At 31.6% G+C, this 14,129-nt stretch overlaps 1 long non-coding RNA gene across 1 annotated transcript; it reads left to right on the top strand.

Moving 5' to 3' along the window:
* Positions 1–2,290: 2,290 nt before the first annotated feature.
* On the top strand, positions 2,291–7,145 carry LOC127256707 (uncharacterized). Its single transcript, XR_007839890.1, has 3 exons — positions 2,291–2,427; positions 5,370–5,457; positions 6,792–7,145. It is a non-coding gene; the product is annotated as an uncharacterized LOC127256707 (long non-coding RNA).
* Positions 7,146–14,129: the final 6,984 nt, after the last annotated feature.

Genomic DNA, 14,129 nt, shown 5'->3' with positions numbered 1-14,129 from the left:
AAATGTTTTCATCTAAGTTGTGTCCATCAAGAAAATAAACAAGGCTATATATACTAAATGTGACAAATTAATTTAAGCCACACATCTTAAGTGGCAAGCTAATCTAAAACACACATTAAGTGGCAAGCTAATCTAAACCACACATTTTGATTAAGATCAAAGGATCACAACCTCCAAGCAAACAAGTAGCTTCGACCGGGTTCGGGTTGCAATCGGTCCGTCTAAGTTCAGGTTCGGGTGATCCGGAGCCGTGTCATAGAAAATGCATGTTAGGTATTATTTGAAAAATGCCTAAAAAGAATTGTAAATTGGAGGATAATCAAGAATAAAATGATTTTGTTGCATTATGTGTTTCCTTGGTGAAATAATTGAAAATGCATGTTTGTATGCTTCCTTTCGTAGTAGCTTCTGTGTACTACGTGCTAGGTTGTTGTGCGATCAATTTAGGTGCACGTTAGAACTTATGTGTTCTATGTGTGATATGTTTTCTCTGCATAACGTTTGTTCGTGGATGCAGCGAGGGACAAAAAATGATGATGAAATCCAGAGGTGCAAGATAAGTCTATATCTAGTAAATACATATTTGGTATTTGGTTAAATCACGATCAAAATAGGTAGAGATTGTTGGGAATTTTGGCTGTTGGAGGCCTAACCCAATGAGTCCCTCGATGAATAATCAGTTGGCCCACTCATTGGCCCGATCCACCGGATCGGCCCAATCCTCTATTACCCAAATCCAAGCCCAAACCATTTTATCCTAAACCCATATATCCTAAAACCTAAATCCATATAATCTAAAACTCAATTAGTTGTGGGTTTGTTATGGGGTTAGTTTTGGAGGAAGTTTCTAGATATATAAATATAGAAACAGAAAGAGGGTTTGAAGGGTTAGTTGTTGAAGAAATCCAACCGTGAGAGATAGAGTGAGAGGGAGAAAAATAGCCGAGAGGAGTTCCGGTGAGATTCCGATGAGTTTCTGATGTCAATTTAACTCTTTAGTTAATGTATCTATAAAGCTCTATAATGAAATTATGTAGTTAATAATTCATTACTCTACGAGACCAAATATCTTATAGTATTGTAGTAAACATTCCCCTTAATTCCAGTTAATGCATTGCCCCCCCCCCCTCTTGGTCTATATTAAAGCTACTCGTATCCACTTTCAAACACATTTAATTAAATTTTCAATATATCTTTTTTGGCATTGAAAGCTGTTATATTTCGTTTTGTTCATTAAGGTGTGAGTGATTCATTGCATTCTGATTTTTAGATCGGGTGTATGAAATTAATCATAGCTTAGTCACTTTTAATTCTTGTAGATGAATTAAACCTATCAATTTATTTCTTTTTTTAGTTAGAATTTTGGATTTAAAATTAAGTTCTTGTGACCTTAATCAACTAGGTTGAGTATTGTTCTATCATTTTTATTCTATCTCTATTTTTCTTCGAATCTCATTATATTGATTGAATTATTTGTTTTAGAGTTGGGTAAAATATACCAACCCAATTGGATTACATCAAAAGTTTATGAAAAAAAAAGAATAAAATATATCTAACGAACAATATAGTGTCTCCTAACCTAAGTGAAGCATATAATAATTGGAATAAGCATACAATTTCCTATACCATTACCAAAAAATTGGCTTTTTGTAGCGGTATATTGTCCGTAAAAAATATTTCGTCACAAAAAGAAGCTGTTCTTACGAAATTTGTCGGGACAAAAAGTTTCTATTATTGGTCAAACTTTTTATGTATTTGTTTCGGTAATTTATCTGTAACAATAACATTTGGCACGAGATATCGTCCTATATATACTTGTTACGCAATTTAAATCGTAACAAAAAATTAAATAAATATTATAATTATATATAAAAGAATATATATATAATTATTTTAAAATTTAAAAATAAAATTTTTTATTTCGGTAATATATCCGTAACAATTAGTTATAGAGACGAAGTATTGTCATATATATATATTTGTTTCGTAATTTAAACAGTAACAAAAATTAATATTTTAATTAACATTTAAAAAATCTACATAAAATTATTTTAAAATTAAAAAAAATATTTTGTAAAGTTCAAACCATAACAAGGCTAATACTATTATATTTATAAATTAAAATTAATAAAAACAATTATTATTGTATTTTAAAATTTAAAAAAAAAAATAATTCAAAAGTCTGTGCCTCTACAAAACATACAAACCCTACCCGCCGTCCTTCACCCTTTTTTTTCCTTCTCTCTTTTCTCGCTTTCTTTTTTTTTTTCGATTTCTTTTTCTCCTTCCCCTCTTCCTTTCTCTTTCGAAGTTGCAGCCTCTCTCTCAAAGATGGAATCCGCCGCCGCCGGAAGAGGACCTTTACGGTTCCGCCCGAAGGTAGCACTGTCAAGGCCGCCGGAATCTCTTCGGAAATAACACCCGCTGGTAGGTACATCCATAGCCACTTTTTTCCAGATCTTTAAAAGGTATAATAATCTTTTCTTTATTTGCTTGAATTTATCACTGAACTCTTTCCAGTTTTACTTGTATTCTTGTCCTCCTTGCGGCTGCTCTTGTGTTTATAAGCAATAGTACATTACATTACTTCCCATACATTTCCAAATTTACTTTGGAAGCGTGGCAATACCTATATAGATATATTGATCATTTGCTCTTATATTCTTCAGAGGGAACAACACCAAACACACATTTATTATTGCTTGAATTGTTTTCAACTTGATAAATTTCTCACTGCTGCGGAATGTTGGTAAATTTCAATTGGGAAAATTCAATTCATCAACCATTTTCATTCATCTCTTGAGATGCTTAATAATATCTAAACTTTCTTAACCATTGATGAGATTTCTACTTTCCCTTGGTGCAGTGAAGTTTTTGTTTTAAATATGAAATTTTCGGCTTAATTAGATCAATTCCCTTGGAAGGATATATTACTTCTTGTTAGTTGCCCCCTTTCATATTGCTCATACTTTTAAGAACTAAGCAATGTATCATTCGATATTTTCATATACAAATTAACTTTGATTATGCAACTCTTCCCTAAACACAAATTGGGATTCAAAGGTAATTATTTCATTATAATGCAAAAATGAAAGATCTACATGCCAATAGAATTGCAGTCACTACATGCTACCTTTTTTTCATCATGTCAACATCTAACATTGCAATTAATCTAGGAGTTTTTCCATTTGTGAGAAATTTATAGTTCCCCAATCATATGAAATGGAAGTCTATGAAATACAAATGCTTTGGAAAATATGTTCTTGTTGGCATCGTTAAATATGAATTTTGCATTAGTGTGTATATTGGTTAATAATTCATAAACTCATTGAAAGGCAACTTGTTGATCACTTTTGTGACCTATGTGATGTGGTTTTTAATTGCATTACTGCAGATTATGCATTTAGTATCGATCATGACTATATTCTTGATAATGCCCTGATGGCATTGGCCTATTATACGGCGTAATGGTCGTTGTTGCTTTTCAAAGAAGAAGAATGAAAATAATCTTACCCCCTTTAGAGTTGAATATTTATGTTGGGAAAGGAATCAAAAGAATGTTAAAACATGGAATTTTTTTGTAGGTAATTTGAATATAAATACATATCTGGGTGATTGTTCACTGCATATATGGATTGCTATTTCCATGCAAAATCATAAGCATATACCATACATGTATTAACACCAGGCTATTGTTTGAGTATACATCATTATACTATTTCCACTTTACAGTTGCATTAAATGAACTACACGAAATTTAATTAGTTTTTTATAAAAGTTCTAATCGAAGTTCATATGCGTTATATCTTAAAATATTAGTTTGATATATTTTTTATGGTGCTATTTCTAACACATTATTTTCTCTCACCTGATATACCACAATGCTTATATTGCTTGGTCTTATTTGTTTCTTAAATTTATTTTATGGCTATAGTTGAAATTCTTCGATAAATTCCTTTTTCCCTTTGCTATGTTTAATAAGCAATTTATTTTAAATTCTATTTAGCACATTGTTAATTCTTGAAATGAATCAATATAAACTATGATTGTTTATCCATTTATTAATTTATAGGTTTTCTTGACAACTAATTTACTGAAATGAGTTCTTTCTTTAGCAACCACAACTTTTTTTCAGGTAAATATGCAACTGTTTTTTCTTTCTTTCTTTCATCTTTTTTTTTTTTTTTAAACGCAGGAAGATTTGTTATTCCCTCCAAATTTTACTGATGACTTTCTTGTGGTCGTGCATGTTTATCATCTTGGCTGACTTTATATTTGCATATTTAGATGGATCTTATTGTTCATGTGTCATATGCATTATAGCATTTGTACATCATGCTGAAGCTATCTAACATTTAATCACATTTTGTACATCAACCACTATAGGTAGGCCGAACATGCTCGCATGTGAGGCTGCATTTGCTTTGGTCAGGTGCAACATGTTGAAGCTATTTTGGCTTTAGAAACCATGCTATTCTGGCTTTAGAAGCCATTCTCAATTATTACTCTTTGCACACTATTATTTGCCATGAGTATATATGTTTTCAAACTTTGATCAGTAACTATAATACATAAAATGGTTTCTTCATTTACTTCATATTGCTTTTGCTTCATAAGGGTATATAAGCTTTTGATGGCATTGGTGTACAATGTAATTTCTCACTTCTTACAAACAGTTTATAATCCTATCTTGCTCAAGAACTATGAGAAACTTGTGAATTTTCTTTTAGTTGAATTAAGAAGTTGAATACATCAATCTCATATTCACTGAAAATATTGTGTTTGGTGTTTATTTACTAGTTTTCAAGTTTCTTAACATAAAAAATTTGGTCAAACTGGTTTGTTTATTATTAGTTTTTTTCGAAGATAGTAGAGAAAATCCATGCCAAAGAAATTGAACAAAGTAATTTGCAAGCTAGATCGAATGTGATGAACAAGTTGAGGTCATGATTACCAAGAATAGTGCAATGCAATGTGTGGTGTATCTGATTTCCTCCATTTACATTATTAGTTTCAATGTAATAGGAGCACCAAGAGGCAGAAATTAAATAGCTGATGAAGATCTTGACATTTAAAGCCACACCTATGCTAAGTTTCTACAAAGAAGGCAAGTATTTGATTGAGATGTCATCAATCAATAATCATTGTGTTTGTGATTTTCTTTTAACAAACACAAAGAGGTAGCACCATGCATTATATATGGATTAACTTTTATTTAAGTTGTGATCTAATTCATTCCATTAAATCCAATCTGATCCAGGTTTAATGGTAGCACCATGCATTATATATGGATTAACTTACAGACATTACCAATCCAACTATTCGGATTACTGACAAACTATGATATGAATCTGTTCATATTGGTACAGATACCGACCACACGTCCAAAATCTCCAAATCTTTGACATCAAAAAGTATTTTGAAGACAACTAGGACATTGTGGATCACTTTGAGAAGGTACTTTACTTTCTAAATTGTCATCTCTTACTCAAAGTCTTGATAACTGGTGTTTTGTTGGATGATTTGTTCATTTTACACTTCAATGTGTTTTCATTAGTAAGATTGTGGCTTTCTGCTCAATGCTTAGTTGTCTTAAAATTTGATTATGTTAGAGTTCATTAACATTGTGTATTTGCTGGGTATAAGGAATTAATAGAGCAACTATTGTAGGTGTAGCTTGTGAGAATGGGTACGGATGGTGTTGGTGTGCTGTTCTTTTTGGTCTTACAAACATTGATCTTGTCTATACTACAAAATATCAGTTGATCTTGATTTTGGTATAATTAAATTGAAGGACATTTTATAATAACTAATACTGAGCTACCTGTCTTCTTCTAATAAGTGTGTTTACAGACATTTGAAATTGATGTTGCACAATCTGTCATCTTTGAAAATTAAACATGAGTTGAGGAATGTAGAAAATAAATAACTGTAATGGGTTCCACCTTATATCTCGTCAGCTTGACAATGATTTAAACTATGTAATTAAGTGGGAAAGAGATGATGAAGAAAAGAGAAAGATAGAGCAGTTTTAGCTACAGGCTGGTTCAGTACATATTATTGCTGGAGGTTGTCTACTTGATTATAGTTATTAAAATAGTCGTAATTATGTAACTACTATATTGTTAATTGCCTCAAGTTAGTCTATATTAGCATGTTGCCATTAATTGTTAAATTGCAATTTTTGTTACTGCAATATTGATTATCTTTGTTGTTGTTGTTTGTTTAAATTATATTACGGTAAGTGCTCAATGATTAATTATTTTGATAGATAGATTAGTCTTGTTTTTATTTATATTAGTATAGGGCTGTTCATGGATATTTATTTTATTATTTTGCGTAACTTAATAGTGGTGATAGTTTACATTACTAGTATAATAACTTTTGCTCCTGGCTACTTTAGTTTAAATTTTTATAAACCTATTGTTTGGCTTAGTAGAAAACACTAAAGACTCAAGAGAGGGAGAAAATTAACATCATAAGATTGTGGTGGTTTATAAATGTTGGTTTATCGGTGTTGGGAGATTTGTTTCGTAGTTTATTGTTGTGTGGTTTATCTTCCTAATGTTTGGTGGTCAGACTTCTTGACTAGTGCTTTCGGTTGTAGACATTGCTATATTCATATTTAAGATAGTGTCCATAGATCAAACTGAAGGATAACTTTTATTTTATTGTAAAGTTTCCATTACTAACATTTTCTTGATATGTTTATATATTTTATTATATTATTTCATGTTGTTTAGAGATATCATATTTTCTAATATTAGCTTTGGTTTTACCTTTTTATATAGGTGATACCCTAACCATTGTCAAGACATTTGTTACCGCTATTACAGTCCCGGAGACCGTACTTATTCTCCCATGTAATTCCGGAGTGAAATGCTTGATGAGTACTCGACATAGAAAACATCAAGTGGACTTGCAAGGTTGTACAATTTTTTTTTTTGAAATGTTTGTTCTTTTGGGAATTAAATTACTTTAGTTGCTGATATAATTCATATATATCATTAGAAACACATTGCAGTTGGTTGACCGCCTCTGATTGCTTCATCTGTTATTTTGCACTCGATGAGCTTAGTTATTCATAGTTGTATTTGTTAGTCGACCTTAGGATTGTACTGCAGTTTGATACCATATTTATTTATTCACGTATTACTTTTGGATTTGGGGATCAAGTGTTAGCAAGTTGTTAGTTGGTTGTTATGGTGTATGTCATGGTGATTTTTGAAGATGTTTTAAAGTACTGTTAACGTCTAGTATTCTATTTTTTACACGAATATGTATGTTGTTGGATTGATGTCATTGTGCAGATATGAACAAGGATTTCAGATTAATTATGATAATATTATGTTTTAAATTATTTGTGATCCAAATTGATCAATAACAAATTTAACAATTGGATTTTATTCGTGGAGACAAAATCCTTATTTGAGACATGGACACCTTTTGTAGCGGATTTTTCATTACGGACAATGGCCGGTACAAAAAGTGTTTTACGTTTGCATTACTTTTGTACCGAATTTTTCGTTGCGGAAAAATTTCGTAACAAACAATACTCTGACATGACACTACCTTTGTAACACAATTTTTTGTTACAGACGAAGATTGCAACAAAAAGTTTTCTGACAAGATTCCGTATTTGTACCCTATTTTTTGTTTCGAAAATATGTCATAACAAATAGTTCTCTGACAGGATTTAACTTTTGTTCCGAATTTTTTGTTACGGACATATGTTGTTCCAAAAACATGATCGATGCTTTCGTTACGTACAAAAAACGCAACAAATACAATAAACACGTGCTTATTTTGAGGGTGACTGTCACTTATTTGTTATGGAATTTGTTGCAACATAGACCTTTTGTACCGCGATTTTTCGTAGCGATCAAAATCCGCAACAGAGTCGACAAAAAAGGCTATTTTGCACAAAAATTGGGTTTTTGTTACCGATTTTTTACCGCTACAAAAAGTCATTTTTTTTGTAGTGTACACTAAAGCAAAAAACAGAACTAAAATATACTTCTTCATGCTATGTTTATGGCAAAAACATTTTCTTCCATACTAGTGACTCTTAAATATATTTTTTCATTTTATTAGGGTATATGAAGCGCAATTAATTAGTATAACAACAAACAAAAAATCTTAATATAAATTTATAATTAGAAAAGTGCTTAATAAATATTATAATCTAGGGACATAATTGGTAATAGACAGACAGTAAAATCAAAGTAGATAGTGCCAATAAGGGATGATCTGGTGGTGTGGATGAACTTGTAACATATCATAGGTTCAAGATTTTGTCTGTCGATGAGATATAAATAAGTATTGATATGATGTTTTGAATATAAAATTAATTTTTAATAAAATATAAAATACAAAAAATAAAAATAAATATTTAATTTGATATTTTTGAAAAAAAAAATTGTGTGAATATGCAGTAAAAACATTATTATTGTTATTATTATTGTTGTTGTTATTGTTTCGGTGCTCAATATTGAATATTGATATTCATTATAAATTGACCACACATAAATCACAAGTCAATAATATATTATTTATATTAATATAATAAAAATATCTTCTATATTCTGACCAAGAGTTAATCAGTACAATTCTAATTACACAGTAAGGTTTATGGTTGTTAAGGTTATGTTTCTTTTTGATTGGTTTGGAAAAAAAATTATTTTGTATTTGATATTAAAATAATGTTTGATGGAATCTTTATTGCTTAAGCCAGGATCGAAACATGCTATTTACAAGATAATCGAACAAAGCACTACAAAAATCTAAAGAATTTTTTATATATTCAATAGCAAAGGAGCTCGGACTCAGCTTACCCAAGTATAACAAGCGAAACCAACTATCGCACAAAACCGAACCCTAACCACACTACCCAAGCTAAGGAAATGCAATCAACACACGAATTAAACTCAAATCTATGGAAACATTAACAATTCAAGCCTAACTTCACAGCGAACATAGAATTACATCGCACAATCAAAGTAGGCAGAGAATCGATAAACCAAACTGATGAACAGCCTCAGAACAAGTCGAACGTCAAATGCACCAATCAATTCCACAGCTTCGCCGGACAAGATCACCGAAAAACTCAAGAGAAGATCGATCGAACGCAGCGTCAGGATGCTAGGGCTTTTAGAGAGAAGAACGATGCATGAGACTGAGAATTAGAGATACACAAAACTGTGTATTAACATCTATATAAGAAACTCATCCAATGGTTGAGAATCAAACCCTCAATCCAACGGCTGAGATTACGCCTCGCAATAGATCGGGTTCAACCCGCGGGTTGCAGGATCCGACTGCATAATGGGTGGGTTCGGGTTGTGAACTACGGGCCTCCAAATCATTGATCCAAAAACATCAGAGGAATGTTTTGTAAGAAAAAAAAATCTGTGATACCCGAGTTTCTCACTACTCATTGGCCAATATATATTTCATATATTAGGTGCTGGTAAATTACTTAAATGTTAAATTGTTTATAAATTGGTATATGCCTTACCCGTTTATTAATAAGAAAATATTATCATAATTTATATGAGATTCTAGTAGGATACAAATAGATTGGGTAAATTATTTAGATATTAATGATGTAAGTTAAATATAGATCACTTGAAAATTTATCTTAATAGTTAAATAAAAAGTAAAATAAATAAAATAATAATAATGAAAATAATAATAATAATAATAATAATAATAATAATAATAATAATAATAATAATAATAAATAAATAAATAAATAAAAAATATTTAGGCGGTGGGGGCGGGGTAATAATCCCCACCCCCACCTCAATCAAACCCACATCCATATCAATTGCGAAAGCAGGGAGAAAGGCAGAGGTGAGGCAACGCGAAGGAAAAAAAAAAACTTTTGACGCCGAATTCGTTAAAAGTCTAGTTCAGGTATTTTTCGTGTTCACGAATTATTACTATTTTACTAAATAAAGGAAGTTTTGAGTAGAAATAATTATTTAGTAAATTGGGGTAATATTTGTAATTAATTGTTATTAGATACGAGACTGGAATCGTGAAAAGGGCTTTAAAAATTAGGATTATTGACGTTTTTTGTGAACTTCAGGTATGTAGAAACTCATTTGCAACTACAATGTATAAAAATATATTATTATGTGAGTTATTTATGTTTGTTTGATAATATGTGAATATTAGAAAACTGTAATATGTGATTAATATTATGTGATTATGTGATTTGAGCCTGCGAGCTCCGTATATACATTGGTTTCAGCCTGTGAGCTCTGTATGTGATATGGTTGAGCCTGTGAACTCTATATTTGATGTTGAAGGAGTCTGTGAGCTCCAAAATTGATGTGGTTTGAACTAGTGAGTTCAATAATATCTGTATATTGTGAAATATGTTGCATTGCATTTTCATTAAGCATGCATATCATGCATTGAAATGAAATAAGATGGTTTTACTATGTTAGACCGCTGATTATACACCGAGGGCGGGAGAGGAGACCTGGGAAGAAGCGACCTGGGGAAGCCTGGTGTAGGCTACCTGGTGTAGGCCACCGTCTATTGTGACTTTACATACAATGCATAAACAATGCATGCGGAAGAGGCGACCTGGGAAGAAGCGACCCGGGGAAACCTTACGAGGAAACCCGGTGTAGGCTACCTGGTGTCGGCCACCGTTTGATTTGAATATATGGATATTGAGCTCTTTTCCGGTGTATAACAGTGTGTCTAGAGGCCCTGGAGAGTATTTCATAAATAAATTGGTGAATTTCAAACGAGAGCACATTCTGCATAGTGAGAATTTTGAGATAAACTTCACAACATGCATAATTTCTAGTTACGGAGATTTATAAATCTCACTCAGTTTATGCATTGTAGGTAATCCTGATGATATATGGCTTGGTGGACAGACTGGAGTAGCCATGGCGCTCTTACAGGCATTTTGAGTTGCTGTGTACATAGATGACGACCTGCGGGCAGGACCGTAGCTTGTTTTGCTTCCGTTGTGCTATATTACGTCTGTTTTAGAAGTTGTATGGTATTCTTATAAATAGTATGTCGATTGTGTAGTTTTTGATATAGTTTGAGATCCTTTTGATGAATGTTAATAGGTTACTGTTGAGTTATGTTATGTTTTGCTGAAAACAAAAATTTATAACAGGTGAACAGATTGTTATAGATGTAAGTAATTAAGAGGGATTATAGCATGTTTATCGTTTACGTATATGTAAATTGGTGTTAATAGTATAGTGTAAGTGTGGTCGTATCAATATCAGAGTTCAAAAAGTAAAAAAACATAAGGTTTGGATAAAAAAAATTTGATAGTATTATATTAAAAAAAAAAAAAACATGAGGTTAGGTAAAATTAATAATACACATCCTAATTTTGTCCTTTATTCTCTTTATTCTTTTGAAATGTTTGAAAAAATATTATTTCAAAAAGAAATAAAATTATTGCAAGTTGCCGGACTTTTTAGTCTTTGTAATTTTGCCTATCCCCTATGTTTTTTGTTATTAATATAAATAATGTATTATCAATAATAATATAGTATATGTTTATATTAATATAAATAATGTACTGTTAATAATAATATAGTACTCCCTCAGTCCATCCCATTTTACTATTTTAGTCGGTCCAAATCAAACTTTCTATTTCTATTTTTAGTAACAATAAATTTTACGTAAATACCAAAATACCGTTTATCTTCATATAATATTACATAATTACCATCATATTTATTTAACCTAAACTAACAAATAAACATTATTTAATACATAAATAGACATTATTTAATACATAAATAAACATAAAAATTAAAAATCATTCTAACCACACATTCACATCTCTCATTCGCGTCTTCTCCTCTCATCTGCTCGCCGTCGTCAATCACTATTGTCGCCTCGAAATTTATCGATGTCGTTAGATCCGTCTTCTCCATTGCCGGCAGAAGGTTGTTAGCTGTCGGAATTGTTGCGTTTGTAACACCCTCAGTTGGCTCGTATTGGAAATGCTACTGCCACACTGCATCATGAGGTCGTCACCTTCTACTTCGAGCCCAACAATACAGTGTTAAGGCTAAAATTAACGATAAAAGCGTATTATTATATAACAAAATCTAATTTATGAACATTTACAAAACACACTTCTAAACAAGAGGTGTTTCCGGTTAAAAATTTACATATAATATAATAGATGTATGTTCACTCACTCATCCCGTCTTTCTATATCCCGAGATGTCCCCTGTCCTAGAGGTGCCATGCATACCTGAATCAAATATTTTTCTTAAAAGCAGTCTATAATTAAATCAATTTTAAGAACTAACGTGAAATATGTCATGTCATACCTTTTAAAATAAAGTCTAATCTCCGTCAATCAAAAAATACGTGTCAAATCATGCCAATAGTGAAATGATGCAACAAAGATATCAAACTCGATAACAATGCACATGCACATATATATACATCCGCCGAAGTGAGCAGCCGGAATAACCTCGGCTTCATAATAATAAGCTCACTGCATCTATCTAAGTGAGCAGCCGGAATAACCTCGGCCCGGTAATAACAAGCTCACTAGACTATCATCAATAAATAACTGAAAAATTCTCGGTTCAAGGAAGGACCTGATAAACCCATAATAATATAACGGTCATCTGGTCACTTCCATATAACCACTATACGACTCCCACAATCAATACATGGATAGTCGAATGTTGCCGCCATTAACCACAAGACGCCCCATAGTCTGTGAGAGCGGATATAGGACCCCCACTAGTGTAGTAAAATTTGTGCAACCTGGAATCACCCAAGGAAAACCCGAAAACTCTACTCCTCCTCGCGCGCCCTAACGGGATCATGTTTGGAGTTTGACATATAATCCTAAACTACCGGTAGACCTCACCAGTGATCAGTCTAATGAGTGGAACAACACCTAATACGAATGATTAGACCAAATACGTCTCAACTACCATGGGTCTAATCCCTGAATGACCGTGCGACTAAGTCACCCAGTTGTCCGACTACTATCGTCCACTATCACCAAAGTGTTACGGTACATCGGGGTTGAATATCCTAACCCCAGATGATGCCCTTGCCTACCATTACCGCACACAGCGACTAAATGATAGATCCATAAAATATAACCGATACATCATGCAATATGTGTGTAGCATGTCAAATAAATGAATTTACCGAAAAGAGTTGATAAGACAACTCACCTATCCTCATTTTCATAAATTCACCAACGCGATCAAATATGTATATCAAATATCATAAAATGAGAAGTCTCACACATGCATACACACATATATATATAAATATATACATGTACTGGCAGAATGATTCACATAATATCACATTAACATATTAATCAGAATTGCATGCAACATGCATACCTAATTTCTTAAAATTAAATTTAATTCTCTACTTCTTACCTTTTATCGACACTCCTTAATTTTTGCAATCTCACCCAAATCTCCTCCAACGTACACCTGTCCTATTATTTACTCAAATCAGATGAACTATATTCTTATTAATAGGAGCTACCTGCTTATTGAAAAGTTAATTTCTATAATTAGCTCGTCGGGCTTCAAACTTTTATATTTAGTAGAATACGATATTTTAGCTATAAAACTCTTATACCTCATAATATTTATATCGCCCGATTATTAAATAAAAATATTTAAAGATATGAACAAACAAACATGTGCAATATACTGTCATTTTCAATTCGGCTCGAATCGATACAAAATTATCAGAATATAACACTAGGACTATAAATAGGTTATTAGCTAAAGAAATTCGTCGATTAAATAGCCAAATAGTCAATTATGAATTTTTGAAGAATTTCTAATTTAAAATCCCCAATAACTAAATTCATATTAAAATTTATAATTAAACTCTATGTATAACAACGAATACAATACCAAAATCGAAATTGAAATCGGCCGGCTAAATATTTGTCTTTTTTTTTTCTTCCTCCCTTTCTTTTTTTTTCTTCATGGCGTTTCTTTCCTTGTTTATTACGTTTATATATATATATAATTATATTATTATTATTATCGTTATTATTATTATTATTACTATTAGTAATAATATCATCCTTATCTATATTATTATTATCATGTATTTATCTTTATATT

The sequence above is a fragment of the Andrographis paniculata genome, unplaced genomic scaffold, assembly GCF_009805555.1.
Source record: "Andrographis paniculata isolate CXL003 unplaced genomic scaffold, ASM980555v1 Contig56END, whole genome shotgun sequence".
NCBI lineage: Eukaryota > Viridiplantae > Streptophyta > Magnoliopsida > Lamiales > Acanthaceae > Andrographis > Andrographis paniculata.
The sequence above is the reverse complement of the archived record's forward strand: the minus strand, read 5'-3'. Positions and strand labels throughout refer to the sequence as shown.